This window comes from Diabrotica undecimpunctata, chromosome 7, assembly GCF_040954645.1.
Source record: "Diabrotica undecimpunctata isolate CICGRU chromosome 7, icDiaUnde3, whole genome shotgun sequence".
Taxonomy (NCBI): Eukaryota; Metazoa; Arthropoda; class Insecta; order Coleoptera; family Chrysomelidae; genus Diabrotica; species Diabrotica undecimpunctata.
The window spans coordinates 44,557,804-44,578,729 of NC_092809.1; the positions used below are offsets into that span (position 1 = coordinate 44,557,804).

Genomic DNA, 20,926 nt, shown 5'->3' on the forward strand with positions numbered 1-20,926 from the left:
ATGGCAAGAAGGACTATCAGTCGGAGGCCGAAAAATCAGCAATCTTCGCTATGCTGACGATACTTTAGTACTAGCATCATCAACAAATGACCTTGAATACATCATAAACAGACTAGATACTTCTTCTTCTTGCAGTACCGTCTCCTATCGGAGGTTGGCTACCATCACAGCAACCTTTACTTTGTTGGCTGCAGCTCTGAACAACTGTATTGACCTGCACCCATACCACTCCCTTAAATTTCGCAACCAGGAAATCCTCCTACGTCACACATTTCTCTTTCCCGAGATTTTTCCTTGGATTATGAGTTTAAGCAGAGAGTACTTTTTTCCTCTCATTATGTGGCCCAGATATTCCAGTTTTTTCGTTTGTATGGTTTTTATGACTTCGCATTCCTTCCCCATCTTCAGCAGAACATCTTGATTTGTTACTCTTTCTGTTCATGGTATTTTCCACATTCTCCTTTAACACCACGAATGCCTCAATGTTTTTGATGTTTATCTTTTTCAGTGTCCAGGCTTCCATGCCGTACAGCAGAACGGAGAAAACATTACACCTTAACATTCTCGTTCTTAAGTTTATATTTATGTCCTGGCTGCATAGGAACTTTTTCATTTTGACAAACGATTGTCTCGCTATCTCTATTCGCCTTTTGATTTCTCTTGTCTGGTCATTAGTATCAGTGAAGCAAACCCCTAAATATTTGTAGGACGTAACTCTTTCAACTGGCTGATTATTTATGGTTAAATTCACATTGGTGTATAGCTTCTTTGTTACAATCATGAATTTAGTCTTTTTGATGTTCAGTTTCAGACCATACTTTTTGGTATGGGTGTTTATGTTTTCCATCAAAAACTGTAAATTTGCTGGGTTATCTGTTACTATTAGCGTGTCATCAGCGTATCGTATATTGTTAATTAACTCTCCGTTAATGTTCATACCAATGTTTTGTTCTAGGAGCGCTTCGTGACATATTGTTTCGCTATATATATTGAATAATAGTGGAGAAAGCACACAACCCTGACGCACACCTCGACGAATCTCAATTTCTTCAGTTAACTCATTATCAACTTTGATTTTTGCTGTTTGTCCCCAGTACAACCTGGATATGATGTTAATGTCGCGACTGTCGATGTTTTTGCTTCTTAGGATTTCATACAGCTTTTGGTGTCTGACTTTATCGAAGGCATTCTCAAAATCTATGAAACCTACGTAGAGGTCTTGGTTTACATCCAAACATTTTTGCATTAACACACTCAGACCAAACAAAGCTTTCCGTGTTCCCAGTCCACCTCTGAATCCAAACTGTGAGGCGCTATGTCCTCTTCTAATTTATTAAATATTCTTTTGTGAATTATTTTTAAAAATACTTTTAGTGTGTGGCTCATCAATGCTATAGTTCTGTAGTCTGAACACTCTCTGGCGTTATTCGTCTTCGGGATTGTGACAAAAGTAGAGGAGAGCCATTTCTTTGGTATGATGCCTGTTCTTTAAATTGTGTTAAAGGGGTTCACCATTATTTCAAGAGCGTCGTCATCTATTAGTTTCAAAAATTCTACAGGAATTTCATCTGGTCCTGCAGCTTTACCCCCTTTTGTGTTCCTTATAGCATATTCTACCTCGCTTTTTATGATTTCATTCCCTGTTGTGTCGTCTGTAGGTTCTAGCACTGCTATTTCTGGTCTTTCGTCTGCAAAAAGTTCTTCAATGTATTCTGTTCATCTTGCCAGTTTTTCATTTAAATCTGTAATTATTTTACATTTTTTGTCCTTTACTATGGATGCTTGTTTCACTTTTTTACCTGTTATTTCCTTGATCTCTTTATGCATAGACTAGATACTATTAGTCGTGAATATGGACTTAAAATTAATGTACGGAAGACCAAGGTAATGATAATCGATCGAATTAGAAATAACCAGCCGGAAATACGAAATGTAGCGGGGTTTGAAGTGCTAAGCCGTTTCAATTACTTAGGTTTTGTTATCACAAACAATGGTGGATGCGAAAAAGAGATACGTCGACGCCTTATAATGGCCAGATCAGCAACGGTCAAACTTACTAAAGTCTGGAAGGATACTGACATAACCAGGAACACGAAACTGCGCCTAGTACGGACGCTTATCGTTCCTATCGCTACCTATGCGTCAGAAACTTGGACCATTAAAAAATCTGACTCCCGACGTATAATGGCCTTTGAAATGTGGGCATATCGTAGAATGATGCGCATACCCTGGACAGAACATCGCACAAATGTCTCAATATTGACAAAACTCAACATCAATACTATGCTTACCACAATCATCAACCAAAATATATTGAGGTACTTTAGACACATTACCAGACGAATGGAAGGCATGGAGAGATTGGTGGTTGAAGGCAAGGTAGATGGTAAAAGAACCCGAGGAAGATCGCCTCTCAGATGGTCAGACCAAATAAAGTGCGCTACCCGTTACCCTCTGTCTGAGGCAGCACACCGCGCCCAGGAGAGAGAAGAATGGATAGCAACCATTCGTCAAATACCATAACGTCACCACATCCTTACGAAGGATAAAGGATAGAGGAGGAGGAACCCATTAAATACTACATATAAAATTACAGCAAACATATTAAACATGAGACTTAAATCATCCACAGAACGAATAGTAGGAGGTCATCAGAACGGGTTTAGAGCGGGAACATAGACAATTAATTCAATACATACAAACTCACGTAATATTCAAACATTTTAAAACCGCTTTCGATACAATAATTCGGACGAAAATAATAGAAGATCTAGAGCATCTTGGAATTCCAGAAAAATTAAGACATGTGTTAACAGTGAGTTTTAAGAACAACACAGCAAAGTTTCAATGGAACAACTTTTAAGAATATCAAAGTAAACAAACAGAAGATTTTAATGCAAATGCACTTTATTGAAAGCTACGGACAAGAACTCGACGCAAGATAAAAAATGCAAGTTCATTATGCAAAGAAAAGGAATTTGTAATTACAAACACCTACTATCGTCTGCCAGATAAAAAAATCCAAACACGTAGATGCCGAGCAGACAACAACAAAAAAATTAAATTAAGTTTATTTTCCATCGATAAGTGATACAGAAACTCTCTCAGGTCAATATCCTGAAGACCTGGACATAACCTGAAGCTTACTTGATTTAAAGTCGTACCTAATTGGAATATTTAAAATAAAACTTTAATTAAAAGTAAAAAACTCATTTAAAAAAGATCCGGACAAAGTAAAATTATTTCATTCAAAATACAAGGGGTACAACAGACTATAAAATTATTTAAGAACCCACTAAAATAAATATTATTTCTACCAAAGACGCAGACAAAAAATGGAACCGCTAAAAGATTTACTTACGCACACATGTAAAACAACCGTAAAAACTAAACTCACAAAAATAGCTTATAACCAAGGAGGTAGAAATACAAATATTATCATACAAACATTGATAAGAAAAAAATTTAAAAAAGCAAAAGAGAAATATCATAACGAAAGCTATAAAGATATTCTTCATACAGATGAACAATTCTTCCTCTTTTTTCCACCACTAAAATCCATGTTTGTTTATTGACGGATTAATAATTATCTAGGGATATACTTCTGTGAAAGACAGTCTTCTACTTGAATGTTATTCTTTTTATTTGTAATTTTGGTTCATGAAATTTTGAAATATATGTAACGAAATATCTCTAAATACTAATGCTTTTATTTTATAAATATTTTTTTTTTATTTTTGTGTTTTAATGCTGTAACGTTAAAAAATAGATACACGTCTTAATTTTTCACACTCCAAAGTGCTTGTAACGATTTTTATGAAATTTTACACATATATTTGGTAGGCCTGAAAATAGATGGTAATATATTTTTCATACCCCAGAGTGGTCAGGGTAGTTCATCCCAAACATTTTTTTAATTTTTTGGACAAGTTTTCTTATTTTAATTTTTTTATGATGTGGTATTAAAAATACATACAGCTTTTAATTGTCACCCTTCGATTACTAACCCGTATTTTTTAATAAAAATATTAGTATCACATAGTTAGTAGCAATGGAAGACATCGAAGTTCCACGAAGATTAATAAACGCGGTAAAAGCACTCTACAAGAATAACGAAGTAGCTATCAAAACGGGCAATAGAATATGCAGGCCATTTAAGACGACAAAGGGACTACTACAGGGTTGCTCCACATCCCCCACCCTGTTCAAAATATTCCTGGAAATAACCCTGAAACCATGGAAAAGAAAATGCGAAGGAATGGGTATACCAGTAAGGAACGAATATCTATATACGCTAAGTTTTGCCGACGACCAAATAGTGATCGCACAAGACGAGGATGACCTCAGTTTTATGATGAGAAAACTGGAGCAGGAATATACAAAGAATGGGATGGAAATAAACCTAAAGAAAACTGAATACCTAACAACGGAGAATACAGAAATAAAACAGCTGGAAATAGACGAAGGTAAACAAATCAAAGGAACAGACAAGTATAAGTATTTAGGTTTCATAATATCAAACAAAGGAACAACGGAAAAAGAGATAAAAAATAGACTAGGACAAACAAGAGACTGCATACGAAAATTGAACCCGGTATTATGGAATAAGAACATCAGCATGAAAACAAAGAAAAAAATATATAATACCATGACAAGAAGTATCCTCACTTATGGGTGTGAAAATTGGACAATAAATAAGAAAACCAAAAACAAAATAAGAGCAACAGAGATGGAATTCCTAAGGAGAAGCTGCAGAGTAACAAGAAGAGACAGAATAAATAACATGGAGATTAAGAGGAGAATGGGAATGAACTCCGACATAATAGACTACATCGAACAGAAAAGATTAACATGGTACGGACATGTCAGAAGAGCAGACCAAAATCGGTGGATAAATAGAATAACAGAGTGGAGCCCGATAGGAAGAAGAAAGAGAGACAGACCCCGAAGATCTTTCAGAGATGAGGTGGACGAAGCAATGAGTAGAAGAAACCTACAGGAAGGGGACTGGCTAAACAGAAAAAATTGGAGAAAACGGTTGAGTGAAGGAATACAGTGAAAACTGTGAAAATCCTTGTATATATATATAGTTAGTAGCCATAGTCCTTAAATGATAGGAGATAAGATAGGAGATAGATATGGATAAGTTAAAGTTAAGTTAATTGCTGAGTGATTACTAGTTGGAGAAATTCTTGTTGGTATTCGGTCATTTAAGGTAATTAATACACAATAATCCATGGCCTCCAACACTATTCTTACTTTAGGGCCATCTGCAATTGGCCCTCACATCCGTGGTGAGCGTTAAAATTTTTCAGAAAAATAGTTTTTGCTAGATTAAATTGAAGGAATAGGTTGATACAGTCATTTTTTTCCTATTACAATATCTGGTGGTTGATAGATTAATACTAATGAGAGATTAATTTCGCTCAAAGAAACTGCGCATGCTTCTATACCATCATCGAAATTATCATTGATTTCGGATTCTTGGTAATTAATTCTCTGTCTGATGAAAATATCTACAACACCGTAACCATATTGACCTGTGAGCCATAATTTTAAAAGTACAATTAAATTTACATGGTTATTGTTAAAACCCTTACAACCCTTATTGTTAATACAAACCAACACAACCCATAGTATCAGAAATTGTAAAAAACAAAATAAAAAACTTATTTGCTAGTCTAAACATAATCCAAAACATAATGGTAGATTTTCATTACTATCCTTACATCGTCAAGACGTTTCTTTTCGAATTTTATTTTTAGAACATTGCTGACATCGTAAATAATAATTCTTGCGTCTATATCCTTCAGGTACAGGAATCATTTCTTGATAATAAGGATGACTAATTTCTTCATCATTCCTCCGAGTTATTTCTTTACGTTTACCTCCATGTAAAAGACCCACTTTTACATAACTCCTGTCGTTAGTCTGGTGAAGAGGTACATCAATAAAATTTTTTATAAGATAATTTCTAAATTCTAAGGTACTCGTTCTTGGCGGTCTTCTTTTCCAGTTTGATAAATAAAGTAGGCATTGGCAATTGTTACGTCCAATAAATGAAACAACACTTTTTTATACCAGCGAATGGTCCCTCGTTGACATGAGAAATACGAAATTAGTTGATCACTTTTATCAACACAGACATATTGTGATTATATTCAGTTATATCTTTTGGTTTTACTTTAAGCTGGTCAAATCTAATGGTTGTTTCTATTATTGTAGGATGGTAACGAGTGGATATACTACAGACAACTCTCTTATCCTCCCATTTTCATACATAAAAACGGTTTTGTCTTCTCCATATATACTTATGATTTTCTTAGGTTTGCGCCAGTTGCAATTTTTGGATTATCTCGTCTATTAGAACGTAAAGTTCCTGTATAATGTATTTGTCTCTCTAATAATTTTGTGCATAAACTTACACTGTTATAAAAATTATCTATGAATATGTGGTGTCCTTTATTTACATATGGAGTAATCAGTCAAAGAACTAAATTATGGAGTTGTATAGAAGTAGGGTCACGACCACGATCACGTGCTGTCAAAACTTGACCTCTATAAATTTCGATATTTAGGACAAAGCCATCACGGTGTACATAATTCATAGAATTTAATTCCATATTTGACTCTCTTGCTCTTCATATATTGTCGAAAAACTAATCTACATTTTAATGCTAATAACGACTTGTCTAACAATAAATTTTGTTCAGGAGATAACGCCCTCTGAAAATTTGTAAGTAGGCCATATGTAACTGTTCCACTTTATGTAGACTACCGTTTTTATTACCTGTGTCGCAAATAAAACATCTTAACTGCTCGAATCGTCACCCACTCATTGTTGCAAAAAATATAGGATCATAGTATAATGGATCATACGTAAAAAGGTTTCTTATAGATGGCATTTTTATTTGTCCTTGCAACATACATAAACCCAAAAATTTTTTTAGTTTCGTTAGGCTCACGTTTTTCCACACAAATTTTATACTATATTTTCTGTGAGGTCTGGATTCTCTTGTAAGTTTGTTGCCATATCTATTGGTGGATTCTAATATCATATTTATGATTTTCTCGTTCCAAAGCATTTCAAAAATTTGAACAGGTGTGGCATTTTCTGGTACATCAAGTTTAACATCCTCTAAATCTCTATCAAAATTAAATTCGGGAACTAGTATCACTAATAATCCCACAAAAACTTTTCAGAGCTACTGGAATTTTTTATTGTTGGTAATTGCCTTACTTCATGACCATTATCATCTGCCCTATCTAAAATATAAATAGAGGTTAGACACAAATTCAGTATTCAATGAAATACTAAATGTTTTACATAAAACTAACTCTACCTTAGTCATTGTACCGCGACAGGTAGTGAAATCTGAGGTCTGATTTTGATAAAATAAAATAATAATTCAGAAAATGCATGCATAACTTTGCTTCAAAATAATACCTGTTATTTCATACTTATGTGGGAAGTGATATTCCTGTTGTACCAATTATAGATATATGTACATAGGATTTTGTTATTTGCTATTGCTATAATGTAGGTACACATATAAATATTTTATACTTACCACTACTCTCATCTCTGTTGGTATTGGGAATTTAATCATCTGAACTGTCGCTATTTCCAAACATATTAGCATTTTGTTTCTTCTTACCTCTCTCACTATCATCAAAAGTGCCACTACTTTCTGATAAATGCAGATAAGTTGGTTTTTTCCTAAATTCTATTTTTATAAAACTTATTTATTCTGCAATTATTGTTCTAACGAGGCTCCACCTGTGCAATCATGAACGAAAATAGGGAATTACAGTAGTAATATTCCTATCGAGTGTCGTCGTCTACCGATTTACACCGATTTGCAATTCCGAATTACATTCAGTGGAAAAATGATCATTTGCGTGTTCATTTATACAGTATACGTTAAATTTTCTTCTAATGTCGTCACTTCTCTTTTGATCTCTCAGAGTATTTCCCCTGTAATTTTTCTCAGTACTCTCATCTCTACCGTTTCCAGTAGTCTTTGAGTTGTGGCTTTATTGGGTCTTGTTTCTGAGGCATATATCATTATTGGTCTTACTCTGGCTTTATAAATTCTTGACTTCATCAGTGTTAATGTGTCTGTTTTGCCATATGGTGTTATAATCGCCAGGTCCAGGTGTCCATAGCTAGAGAGCTTTAATTTCCAGGTATTTTATTTCCATTACTTCTTCAATACTGATGGCATCAATTTCTATTTTACATCTGGTTGGTACTTTGCTGACTACTATTATTTTAATTTTCTGAGATGAGATTATTATATTAAATTCTTTTGCTCTTATACTAAATCTGTGAACCAGTCTTTGCAGACTATCTTCATCTTGGGCTATCAATATTGCGACGTCTGCGTATCAGAGTATTCTTATTTCTTTATTACCCATTCTGTATCCTCTTTCTTTGTTAATGCTTTTGATGATGTCATACATGATCAAATTAAAGAGCATGAGGCTCAATGAATCTTGTCTTATTCCGCTGCCTATAAATGTACGGTTCTACAAAAAAATTAACCATGATAATGATAAAAGAGGACCGAATTTTATTGCCTATAAAATTTACCAATTGTCTATTGTCTATAAAAATAATACCCACTAAAACTTAAAATAAAAAAGAAGATATTGGTCTTCTTTTTTATTTTAAGTTTTAGTGGGTATTATTTTTCGTTTTATTCTTCGCACTTCAGCCACTGGAACTATGGAATGAATTACCTGCTTTAAATACTCCTCAGTCAAAATGCATCAACACCGCGAATTAAGCCTTTTTTATGTGTTGCAAAATTTTGGTATATAAACGAATAATTAATTTTTTTAAGTATTTCATGGTTAATTAATACATAAGTGATGTTACATATTCAGAAAAGGACCTTAATCCGTTTAAAACTTATAGAATGAATATCAATAGTATCGTTTATAAATGCAATTACTTGGAAATAATATCCAATTCTAATGGGGAAAAGACTTTTATCAGTATGTTCCAAAAATACCTGATACGGGCCTGAATCAGTTTGGTGATATTTATTGTTAAAGTAATAGTTATTTACGTTTGAGGATACTATATCCATTGAACTATCATTATTATCATTTATATTAATTGAGGATGGACCAGGACCGCCAGGCCCGCCCCATTACCTGACCTAGTCTATGCATTAACTCTCATAAACACAATTTTTCACCAATTGCTACAAATGTATCTATCGGTCAACACTGTACTGAAAACACGACGTAAGTACGATGCCTTCAAGTGTAGAAACAATACTTAAATCTTACCAAAACATTGCCAAAAATTAATATTTTTGGGAGAGCTCCAAACAACTAAAACCACTTTGACAGTTATTTTAACGTATGTGTCGGCATAGTTACTAAAGTTGTTATTTTATATTATAGTATTAATTTATATGTGATTCATATTTGATTAAACGACCCCCTAATAATGCTTCATGGGCTTGTAGTCTATTAGGTTTTGGTTGCTTAGAATTCTACATTACCATTTTTCATATAATTTACACAGTTATTATTACGAATTATTTACAGAAGCAAAATCATTATAACGTAAAATACCGTTCTCTCCTTTCTAATTTTATTTTAAATTCAACGGAACAAATTTGGCCTTTTGCAAAGTAAATTTTATTTTCCACTGCCCTCTTTGTCGATATAACAACCCCACATTTTTAATCAAGAGACCAGTCATGTGACACCTCATTTGGAAGGGAATTTAATTGCTAAATTCCGTTGCTTAAATTAATCGATGCCTTTTACTGGTTTTGTTTGTTACGTACCCTTTGGCAAAGCAAAAATATCATTAGTTTAAGAAAAATCCGGCGTTCGAATTAAATTACCGATAATAAAATACTACTGATAAGTCTATCAACTATAGCGTGTTTATACGAGGTGCACCGCTGAAAACAAAGATACAATAACAATGTGTAAAAATTAAATAAAAAACAGATAGTATGAACAAGTATTTTACCGCTAAGGCTAATACACTATTATTTTCTATCATTCTACAACATTGTTATTCATACATGCTTACTATTATATGGATAATTTTAATGAAATATCTCTTATACCTCATCATCATCATATAACGGGGGTCCTACGGCGATTGCCGCTTCCCGCATTTCATCCTCCATCTTTTCCTATCTCTCCAATCTCCCTCTTCTAAGCCTCTTGATTGCATTGTTTTTGTAATTTCTCTTCTCCAGGAATTTGGTGGTCTTCCCCTTTTCCTTCTTTCTGGCGAAACATACATTAAGGCTTTCTTTGGCCACCGCTCCTCCTCCATTCTCATGACGTGACCTTCTTCTTCAAGTGCCATCTCCGCGACGGAGGTCGGCAATCATCATAGCTATTCGAACTTTTGAGACGGCTGCTCTGAAAAGTTCATTTGATGTACATCCGTACCACTCTCTCAGGTTGCACAGCCATGACATTCTACGCCTCCCTATGCTTCTCTTTCCTTGGATCTTTCCCTGCATGATAAGTTGGAGCAAGATGTATTTCTCTCCACGTGTAATATGTCCGAGATATTCCAATTTTTTTGTTTTTATTGAATTTAAAATTTCCATTTCTTTGTTCATCCTTCTCAGAACCTCTTTGTTTGTGACGTGTTCTGTCCATGATATTTTTAGAATTCTTCTGTACACCCACAGCTCAAATGATTCCAGTTTTTTCATTGATGTAGCATTCAAGGTCCAAGATTCCATTCCATAAAATAAGGTCGAAAAAACATAGCACCTCGCCAACCTAACTCTTAGTTCCAGTTTTAAATCCCTGGTACATAGAACTCTTTTCATTTTGTTGAAATTTGCTCTAGCCTTTTCTATTCTTATTTTTATCTCCTGATTGTAATCATTTGTGGAGTTAATCATTGTTCCCAGGTATGCATATTTGTCCACTTGTTCGACGTTAGTTTCGTTTATTAGAAGACTCTCGTTATTTCTTTGAGTTTTCGATATTCTCATAAATTTCGTCTTCTTGACATTCATTGTTAGACCATACTCTTTTCCATACTCTGCTATTCTGGTCACCAGTCTCTGAAGATCTTCAAGGTTTTCGGCTAAAATCACAGTGTCGTCCGCATATCTAATGTTAATGGAAACTCCATTTACCTTTATTCCAGCTGTTTCACCCTCAAGAGCTTTTTTCAGGACCTCTTCGGAGTAGGCGTTGAAAAGAATTGGCGACAATACGCATCCCTGTCTTACTCCACATCTAATTTCAATTTCTTCTGACAGCTGTTCGTTAACACGTACTTTTGCTCGCTGTTTATAGTATAAATTTGATATGATCCTGAGGTCGTTGTAGTCAATCTTCTTTGATTTCAGGACATTCATTAAATGTTCATGTCGTACTTTATCGAATGCTTTATTATAGTGAATAAAACATGCGTATATATCTTGAATGACGTCCAGGCATCTTTGTATTAGTATATTAAGTGAAAAAAGAGCTTCACGTGTTCCTAGGCCTTTGCGGAAACCAAATTGTGTATTATTAACGTCTATGTCCAGTTTGTGATATATTCGGTTATGGATGACTTTAAGTAGTAACTTTAGCGTATGAGACATTAAGCTAATGGTGCGGTAATCGCTGCATTCTCTTGCGTTTTTCTTTTTAGGGAGACAAATAAAAATAGATGTCAACCACTCTTTGGGTAATACGCCTGAACTATAAATTTGGTTCAAAAGTGTCACTAGAACATCAATGTGCTTCTCATCTAGAATTTTTAGGATTTCTATAGGAAGCATATCAGGTCCAGGGCTTTTCCCGCTCTTCATTGTTTTTAATGCGTGCAATATTTCTTTTTTTGTAATATATGGACCTATTTCTTCTGACGTAAGTTCTATGTGCTCCAGATCTCCTCTTTCATCATCGAACAATTCATCGATATATTCTGACGTGACCATACCATTGTAATTGCCTTCCTTGTATTCTATCTGAAAGAGTAGCTCTAATTTCTGTACGGTTTCGTATTTCCTCATTCCTGATTCTTTCCATTCTCGATACTCGACATGACCTTCTAAGATAATCCATTTCCACAACGTCTACTTTATCTCGTTCATTCTTTGTCATCGTCCAACATTCGGCACCATATGTGGTAATTGGTTCTACAATTGCTCTGTATACGCGAAGTTTGGTATGCATCTTTATTTTATTAGACCACAGTAATGAATTCAGTATTCGGATGCATTTTTTCCCTTGGGTTATTCGGTTTTGTACATCTATCTTAACTCTGCCATCTGCTGATATGATGCTTCCTAGATATTTATACTGGTTGCAGCCTTTTATGACTGCGTTTTCAAGCCTCAGATCTGTGGTATTTCCTCCAATTTTTAAATATTCTGTTTTGCTTATGTTTACAGTAAGCCCCCATTTAGCATATTACTCAAATAATTATCGATTCATATAATTTATATCTTCCTCATCGGTTGCAACCACCACCTGATCATCTGCAAACAACAATGTATACAGAGTTTCTTGTCCCACTTCGATGCCCATAAATCTACATTTATTTCTCCAATTCCTCAATGCTTCTTGGACGTATATTTTAAAGAGTGTCGGTGACAAACAGCATCCTTGCTTTAGGCCTTTAGTGACTTTAAATTCATTTGAGGTTCTGGTTCCAATTTTTACACAACTAACTGCATTTTCGTACAATTTATATATCGCTCGGATATACGTCGAATCCAATCCGGACCTTTTGAGGACCTCAAACATTTGCTTTAACGGGACACTATCATATGCTTTCTCAAGGTCTATAGATACCAAATGGGTCTCTCTACTTCTTTCGACACGCTTTTCAATTATTTGTCGTAGGATAAATATAATAAATATATTATCAAGGCAGGATCTCCCGGTACGAAAGCCGCTTTGTTCTTCAATATCTTGTATCTGTCTTTCAACCCTTTTCTTTAATATTCTGCCGTACAACCGGCCCACAGAGCTCCTCACACTAATACCTCTATAATTGGAACAGTCTCTTTTATTCCCTCTCTTATATATGGAGCTTATATAAGATTTATTCCAATCTTTAGGAATTTCCTGGTCTCCACATATACATTTATTGAAAAGGTCTACTATTAATTCTAAAAGTGCAGTCGGCCCATATTTAACCAGCTCTATGGGAATGTCTTCAGGCCCTGCGGCTTTTCCGTTTTTAACCTCTTTTAAGGTTTCCGTCAATTCAAATAATGTTATTATAGGGATTTCCTGTCTTTCGTTTCTGTTGTCTATTAATTCCCTTATCTTTTCCCGTCTGTACTCTGCTCTATCCTCTTTCAGCAGTTTCGTATAATATTCTTCCCATTCATTTAACTTTATGAGAGAAATGTTGTCTTCATTTTTCTCATTTTTCCTAAACTGTTTTAATGTTTTCCAAGCTTGCGCCACTTTTGTTCCACCCATAAATCTGTCCAGTTCATCACACTTCACACTTAGCCTCCCAGTTTATATTTTTCGCCTTATCCACGTCTTTTTTAACTTCTCTATTCCATTTAGCGTATATTTCTCTGTCTTAAGGATCTTTGGATTGAAGCCATCTTCATATATATCTATATCTATATCTATATATCATATATCTCTTATACCTACAAAAACTATAATTAAACCCTTGAAAATTGTTCGGGCTATTCTCCTAATAGGGTAGTTGAGGGCAAAAACACGCAGTTTCGTTATCTCCTGTCATCTTCAGAAACTATAATAGTTTAGACCTTTCCCAATGTTATTACTGGAGAGCTTACATATTGTTTTTCCATTTTAAATATCGACAGTAGTTCTATTAGTTTACTAGTAAATAAAAAAAGGGTTCTTAAAAAATCTTCATTTGCGCACTCTTGCCCCTACAAATGGGTCAGTAGTACGCAAGTGCGTATTTTTGCCCCAAAAACTAAAATTTATAAAACCCCAAATAAAAGAGAGGTAGGCGTTTAAAAGCAACCAATCTTTAATAAAAAAAAAACCAAACGTAAAATACAAAACGTTAATCTAAAAGAGAACTGTATTTTGCGAGGTAGTCAGAGAATCCTACGGAATTTGAAAATCTGAAAGAACTAATTTTTGTTGGCTTTGAAAACTTTAAAACTATATCGTCCTTTTGAAAATAGGCATCTTTCGTTGTCTTACGAAAACGAAATGTTGTGGGGAGTCACTTAAAAAACATACCTTCATAACCATCATCATTTACTTGGCAGACTTTGGCGACAAATAATCTGTAAGATTTTATTCTAAAAACCTTCGCTACGACAAAGTCACCAGGTAAAATATTTGGTACAACATCAATGTCTTGCTCTTCATCGTTATCGGAAACATAAATGTCACAAGAATCAATACTTTCTTAATAGGTCATTCTTGATAATTCATTAGATGTTGATTCGTCGAAAACTTTCCTTTTGGCAGCACAAACTTTAGCAATTTCAGATTTGATCTTTTGATTCTTCAGTAATGCTTTCCTCCACTTCTCTTTTTCGGCTTCCTTCTTTTCTTCTTGTTCTTCAAAGTCGCTCCTTATTATTCCTTTTTATATTAATTTTTGGGAAGGGAATATTGTCTGAAGGTGAAATTACTGATTGTTATGATTATGATGATGGTTGGGGCTCTTTCGTGTTAGTAAAAGTTTTTTTTAATATTTGAAGGACCAGGTACAGAAATTCTGACTTCCAATTTTGATGACGGCTGGGGATGTATCGCATTAGTAACAAGTTCTTATTTACATTAGATGAAAGTGTATATATGATTCTCTGCAGATGGTAATAAAATTATCCCGTATTTCGCGTATATTCACAAAAGGGTCATATTGCTGCCTGTCTTTTCGTGTTTACCTTTTTATTAAACCTAAGACAGTTTATGAGATATTTTGAAACACTGACCACTCAGGCAGGCCTGATAAAATTTTCCTGATAAATTACGATCAAACATATACATATTTTATGGATAGATGACTGTCTTTATTTGCTGTAGACATTATCAAAATTTCCAATAAAGGTTTAAACTCATTTTTACTCATGTTAGAAATATTAGCACGACGGCCATATTTTTTAGATTGTCTTGTGATTTCAGTATTTCAGTGTAACAGAGTACGACTTTATATATCATCTGAAACAAAATGTAAGAAATATTCTTTAATTTTCGTGTAGTTTTTGGCATTTCCTTTGGAACCAGCTATAAAATGAATAATATTTTCGGCTGCTGTTCTTCTTGACAATGAAGATATTTTGTTTGACCACTTATGCTCGTTTTTACCTTTTAGAGTCTTTCCCGGACTTACAATAAACTGAGAAACAGTGGCGTTCTCACCTGTTGTTCCAGTTACTTCTTCTATATATTTTTCGCTTTCCACCAATGGTGCTTTTATATCTGGATCCAATAAATTTACAGTTGAACTGGTTACACTGGATGACTGAAAAATATTCATTTACATCTTCTTCAACTGAATTGTCTAATTCAAACTCCAAAGCATCTGATAACTTCCAATCACTTCCACAAGTTTCAAAAGGTTCCTGCTTACATCTTCACCATTCATTATAGGCTGTATTTCATCGTTTATTTCATTTGCCGTTAAAGGTTTTTTTTTATAGTACTATAGTGCTACAATTAAATAAAATAATATTTACTTCAAATATAAAATAGAATATTGACTTACCAAAAACGTGATTGGCGTCCAAATAAACTCGAGAGAAAAAAAACTAACGTACAAAGTGGACATTCGTAAATTTGACTACCGACGACGTGCCCTCAAAAAATGTAATTTATAATTACAGTAGTAATAAAACACACCCACCACTTGTTAAATCAAGACTAAAGAAACAGCTACCAAAGAATGTATGGGCATAGGTCATGGTACAATAAACACTGTGTCTTTACCATGGGCATAGGTTACGCGATTGCACCCGAACTGCGACGAAAACCGAGGAGTGTCGTGAAATTTACGATAGTCCACCATTCTAGGCTTAAGTAAAATAGATCTCAATGTGTTTGTTGTCTTGAAGTTTTTCCTATAATCTTTTTATGTATGGTATTGTTATTTTCCTCATAATAATTTTTGTATATATTTTGGGACCCCGATCTAGTTTGTTCTATTTCATTCGGTCTATTATATTCTTGTAAAAATAAACTCATGTTAAAGTAAAATTATGGCTTATTACCAATAAAAATTATAAACTATTGATGCCACAAGAAAATAGCTTCGCAACAATCTGCGTATCTGCGTAATCTTTTTATAAAATATTTGAGAAATTTATTGGTGCTACCTCAAAACGGTTTTATAAATTATGAGATAAAACCGAATGAAATAATTTTATTAAATATAAACTTAATTTATGTTTATAAAAAATTTATTTAGTCACTTCTTTAACATTTTTAACGCTTCCGTTTTTTATTTTCAGGAGGAAATGACATCAAAATAATTTCCACAAAAAACTGGCGATCAAACCGACTTTATCAAAAACAAACAGCAAGAAATAAAAATAAATCCAGGTCAACTCAGTGAAAATATCAAAATTTAATCTAACCGTCTGAAAAACAGTTGACAGTCATTTATTACTATGTGTTCAGTGCAGTTGTAATTCCAAGTGTGCTGTGTTATTTAGTGGTGATACATTTAAAAGCAATAATCCAGAACTTCCACAGGATTTATACGCAGGTAGACAGGAGAGGGTCCCGTCCTTCGGTTGTTTATCGTAAGTTTCAAATTACTTTTGCTTGGAATGTAGCTGCGAAGTAAATAGAGGTTATAAATTTCGTCTCTTTTTGTAAATTAGGCACTGGAAAGTTCTCTTAAATTCGCCAATCTAATTAAAACTTATTTCAAGGGCTTTTTAAAAATAAGTTTGATATTTTCGTAATTTAAATTTAAATTTTACTTTAATCATATTATCCATACAATAATCTATTGAGAAATAACCAAACAAAGATGTTAAAAATATTCTTATAAATTGCAACGCTTTTTCCAAAAGTATGTACAATTTTTTTAAAATATACATTTAATTGCAGAAAATCAACACAAAAACAATTGAAATTGCATAAGTCTTATTAAAAACTTACAAGATTCTTTTTTAGATAAATATAGATGATACTCTCTCTTTTCTGTAGACATCCAAAAAATTTTTGTTTGGAATTTTATTTGTGTCGCCCTAAGCATTTCTAAGTCCTCCATTCTGCTTATTGTTCACTTAGTTCATTTTTTTTATTAAATACACATTTATTTATGTTTTTCGTCTCTTTTGATATCTTTTGCTATTGATTATCGTTGCACTATTCTTTTTCCTTTCTTACATATACGGGGAAGCTTTCCTAACTAAATTTCTTCGTAAGTTTCTATCTTGTATCATACCACTATCAATCCCCTTTATCGACAAGTTCTGCCTAATAGTATTCCCCAAGCCTTTTTTTCGTACTCTTTTCAGAAACTAAAACATCCCCCTAATATATTCTGCCCCGTATGTTATTAATCTTTTTGTTTCGGACTCCATGACCGTCATTGATCGTTGGATATCATGTTGGGTACCATATTCGCTATCGTTACTTTGTTGAAAACATCTCTAAATACTTATAATGGATTTTCCGTACGATTGTTTTATATTTTTCAGCCATGATGTTCTTTTTTTACAAGGACCGTGAATCTTTCCCTGAATTATCAGATATAAAATCATATTTTTCAGAGTGTCTCATAATGTGACCGAAGTATTCCAGCTTGCGACTCTGTACTATATTTCCCCATATTTTCTTTATTTCAGGCGTCTAAGAATCTCTTCATTGCTTACTTTGTCGACCCAACTTATTCGTAGTAGCCGTTTACATAATCACATCTCAAAGGCTTTCAAGCGTTTAAGCATCTCCTCACTTAGGTTTCACACTTTCACTCTACATATACATTGGCAGAGAAAAATTTTGCAATACGTCATTCAAACGCGATGATAATTATTAGAATCGTGGCTGCAAAGTATGTTCCTCAGTTTTACAAAAGTGGCTCGAGCTTATTCAATGTGGTTTTCAATTTCTACAGTTGACCCCAGCTGATCCCAACTGACTTGATCCCAGCTGACATTGATATTACTGCCGAGATACACAAGTTTCTCTACTCTGTCCATTACGGCATCTCCGACTTTTATACCGTCATCTTGTATATAGTTTTGTTATACAAGCACTGTTATACAAGCGCTAATGAAGTCGCATTAGCAGCGCTGCGTTAGCGTCGGCCCAACCCGATAATTGCACTACCATTATCGGGTTAGAGTACCATGGAGTAAATTATACAAACGGCAATGTCGACATTTTGCTACGTATTTTAGTGCTAAATTAAACAGTAATGGTGCTAGTCCATTATGCTGTTTTAAATTCTTGTGTTATTTGACATGAATCTGTCATCTCACGCTGTATCTGTACCTAAACCACTGTGACCCTCATCGTCATTCGGATGAGCCTAACTAGTTTGGACTGTATTTTAAAACACTTATTATTTGTATATACAGGGTGGCGCACCGAAAACGAAACAGATGCATTTACTGGCAGATGATTCCTTTTTAAAAAAAACGCTTGGACCCGTCGATTTTGTTATCGAGGGGGAAACAAAATTGGCATAAAATCACATTAACATTTGCAGCGCCCTAAGCACCCTAGGGGTGGCACCATCCCTAAAATCTTAAATGGAAAGGGGGGTCGAATGATCCATCATTTAAAAGGTCTTTCAACTCCCTTTACAATGATGTAAAATTCATGTACTTCAATTCAGTAGTTTTGGAGATTTATTGATTTAAAGTTTAAATACATCATCGTAAGAGGAGATCAATACATAGCAGCAAAGTTGTTAAAAAATAAAGAATGAACTGACCTGTCAGCCGAGTAAATGTTGAAAATGACCACCATTACTTTCCATGCAATAATAAAGATTTTGCTGAAAACGTTGCCGGACATTTTGCAATATTTGAGGAGTAATTTGATGGCACTCATTCACAATTCTTTGTCGTAAATCTTCTAAGGATGTTGGCTGAGTAGCATAGATTTTGCTTTTTAAGTAACCCCACAAAAATAAATCCAAAGGTGATAAATCTGGCGATCTTGGGGGCCATTCAACGGCACCTCTTCTACCAATCCATTGACCTGGAAAGGTCTGATCTAAATAATGCCGAACTCTTAATGCGTAATGTGGTGGGGCACCATCCTGTTGGAACATCAACATATTCTCAACGTATCGACCATCATTCTGATTTTCAATTATATCTGTTAGCGCAGGATCTATGGCATTTTGCAGTAATTCCAAATACATTTCACCAGTCAAATTTCTAGGTAAGAAAAAAGGATCAACCAAATGATCGCCAAAAATGCCAGCCCAAACATTTAATTTTTGTGGCTGCTGTGTGTGTACCTCATGGTAAATTCTGGGGTTAGAGTCCGACCAATATCGACAATTATGACGATTTACTTCGCCATTTAAAAAAAAGGAACATTCGTCAGAAAAGCAAATGGTAAATAAAAATTGTTCATCGTTTGTAATTCGTTCACTCATAACTTCACAAAATTCTAATCGCTTATTAAAATCGTCTTCATTAAGTTCTTGTACAAGGTGAATTTTATACGGATGAAAATTATGGGCCTTTAGAATCCTTTGGATACTACGTCGACTAACACCACACGAAGTTTGCAATTTGCGGGTACTTAATGTAGGATCTACAATAACTTAAAACCCCTACTTCTGTTGCTTCGTTCCTTATAGGATTTTCAATATTACGTTTTTTATTGGCGACTGATCCAGTTTCCCGAAATTTAGCTACAAGTTCTAGAACATATTTTCGGTGCACATTATTGTTCTCATGTCGCTCATTAAGAATTTGTGCTGTTCTATTAGCGCACTGATTATTTCCGAAAAATATTTCAATAATTTCAACCCTTTCTGCCGTGGAATATACCATGGTTAATTTATGTATAAAGCAATAAATGATATTTTAACAACAAAGATTGGTCAAATCAATCGCAAACTAATGTACTATTTCCTATTTAAAATAAGTACGTGGCATTCTCTACTTATCCTTCTTCAAGAAACAACTTTTTTTGTCACAAAGGACACTTCAATTGCTATTTTTAATATTAATAAACCATGGGACCCCCGCTTAAGGGGCTGCAAATGTTAAAGTGATTTTATGCCAATTTTGTGTCCCCCTCGAAAACAAAATCGACGGGTCCGAGCCTTTTTTCAAAAAAGGAATAATCTGCCAGTAAATGACTCTGTTTCGTTTTCGGTGCGCCACACTGTATGTGCCCTGTTTATTAACTTATATAATTGTTTAAAGTCAACTAAAATATTCCAGACTTTACTTAAAACTTGCATAACCGATAACAATTGGTCGATGGTTGATCTGTCTTGTTTAAATCATACCTGATATTTTTCCAATGATCTCTTTGAGAAATTATAGTCTACAGTCAAGTATACTCTTAACTATTTTATATTCACAACACAGCAAGGAGATTTTTCCTTAGTTTTGACAAAGTAGTTGGTCGCCCTTTTTATGAATCATGCTAATGATACTCTTCTTCCACTCTTTTGGCATTTTCTTTTATCCCTTGTATGACCTCATCAATACTTCTTGTTATTTTTTCCCCCGGCTTAAATAATTCTGTGTGTGTTCAATTATATTCAGGGGCTTTGTTATGCTTTTGTAATTTGATTATCCTCTCAATCTCCTCTATCGTTTTCCATTTTATTTGGGATACTTCAATATTTTTAGACCGTTTAGACGTTAGCCATGTTATTCTTAACAATGTTGACTGCCTTTGCAGGATTATTTTTCACACTATATAAATTAGATTAGTTTTATAGATATATCCTAGTCAATTTCTGGAACATTTTCGTCCAACTGTTGTTAGCTTTCCGGGGCGTCGTGTCTTTTTCCTAAACAGTCTATCT

The 20,926-nt window shown here is 34.2% G+C and overlaps 1 protein-coding gene across 6 annotated transcripts in view; it reads left to right on the plus strand.

Moving 5' to 3' along the window:
- LOC140445278 (octopamine receptor beta-2R-like) overlaps window positions 1–20,926 on the plus strand; it is a 1,072,317-nt gene that overhangs the window by 471,090 nt on the left and 580,301 nt on the right. For all 6 annotated transcript variants that reach the window (XM_072537203.1, XM_072537205.1, XM_072537202.1 and 3 more), the window contains one exon: window positions 16,413–16,706. The gene's annotated coding sequence lies outside the window, so the exon portion shown is untranslated. The remainder of the gene's footprint in view (window positions 1–16,412; window positions 16,707–20,926) is intronic.